Raw genomic sequence first — 1890 nt, 5'->3', positions numbered from 1 at the left:
CAGTTCCTTATCTGGGAATGGTTACCTCTTCTTAGTATTGTCTCTGTCTGAATCAAACCTGCCTGGGGAAGAGCCCTGAAGGTCTGTCCTGGACCCCTGCCCCAGCACCAGGCTGGGGACAGAGGAGGGTTTAGTTAGCATGGGAGTGAACTGAGAGGTGGGTGGCCCCGGGCTGGGTGACAGTGCACACTTTGGGGGAGGGTGATAGAGCTTGAATCCTGACCACAGCACAGGTCTTCTCTGTGAACTTGAGCAAGTTTTTAAGTTTTTAACTTCCCTGAGTCTCAGTTTCATATAAAATGGAAATAATACTCAGAGGCAGAGTTAAATAATAAAAATACATCTTATTATAGGCATTCAATGAATTACATTGAATCATATTATACAATATATAATATTATATTATTTTGTTTTATTTTTCCCACATAGGGCCAAGCATTTCTTTAATAAGTGTGCGTTCTACGGAATGCGCCTACAGAATGTAATTGTATTGAACTTATCTGTGCGTCCTGCCTGTCCTACTGGGCTCCTAACTGTGCTTCCCAATCCTCAACGACTGCATAGGGTGGGCAGCCAAGCAGGCTGTGTGGCCAGTGGCCGGCTGGTGGTAGTAGACTAGCCTTGGAACACCCTGCTGTTGGAGGTCTGGAGGCCAGCACGGGCAGGCTGGGGGGGCCAGGCCTTCTGCCAAGGTTGGGCAAGCTTGATTACCTCCACCCACCCTCCTGGCCTGGCCCAGTTAAAAGGTTCTGCCCCACTGGACGTGGAGTCCCTGGGGCTGAGGAACTCATGGGAGAGGGAAGGCCCCAGCTCAGGCCAGGCTCTGCACACAGATGCCCCTTCCCTTTCCCCACCTGGTTCAGCTCATTCTCTAGCCCTTTTCTGAGCACCGACTGTGCGCCGAGCCCTGGCTGTGCAGTCTCACTGCTCCACTGAACTTCAAGGCAGCGTTATCATTCCTAATTTGCAGATGAGGCTCAGAAAAGGGAAGTGACTTACAGGGTTACCCAGTCTGCCGGCTGTGGGGCCAGGACTTGAACTTGGGTGTGTGTGATTCCAGAGTCCCAAGTGTGTTCCTGCTACCACACCATGAGTGAGAGATGGGTTATGGCGTGGGACATCCCCCCCTTCCTTCTTTCTGTAAACATGTCCAGGGAGGGTGTTGGGTGGGTACATATGGCCCCTGCCCTCAAGGAGCTCATCGTCTAGTGGGGACAACAGCCAGGAACCTGACCGCATGAGGGAGGCCGGAAAGGAGAGAGAGGGAGAGGATCATGAGGAGGGCTGGACTGGAGGAGAGGAGATGTTTTCAGGACTCTTCATTCAAGACACTTTTATTAAACTTCCAGATTAATTTATTTTTGGCCAATCTTGTGGCAAAAGGGAGGCGGTCTACAGACGTATGTAGAAAACAACCAGTTTTTAAAGGAAGAAGGCACAATAAGGAAAGAAAAAAAAATACCAGGATACAGGGGGTGAGGTCAAATCACAAAAGCCAGGTGGGAGGTTCTCTCTACACATCAGATACGAGTCTGGAACACAGCTCTGGCCTTCTGGGAGCCCACATGAGGCAGGAGAGACACCAGTGGTTTTCCATCTAGTTTTTAGCATTGTGTCTCCAGATGAACTCTGTTTTCAGATGAACTCTCAAGCAGAACCCCAGTGCATATGCTCTGAGTGAAAGGAGATGAAGGGGCTTGGAATCCCAACCCCTTAGCCTTCCCTCAACCCAGGCTGCTCCTGGGCCCCTCTGAGGATCCTGGGGGCTCAGTTTAAGAACATCAAGCTAGGGATGCCTGGATGGCTCAGGCAGTTAAGTGTCTGCCTTCAGCTCAGGTCATGATCCCGGAGTCCTGGGATCGAGTCCCACATTGGGCTCCTTGTTCAGGG

The sequence above is a fragment of the Martes martes genome (assembly GCF_963455335.1).
Source record: "Martes martes genome assembly, chromosome: 10".
NCBI classification, from domain to species: domain Eukaryota; kingdom Metazoa; phylum Chordata; class Mammalia; order Carnivora; family Mustelidae; genus Martes; species Martes martes.
Note: the sequence above shows the minus strand (reverse complement) of the source record.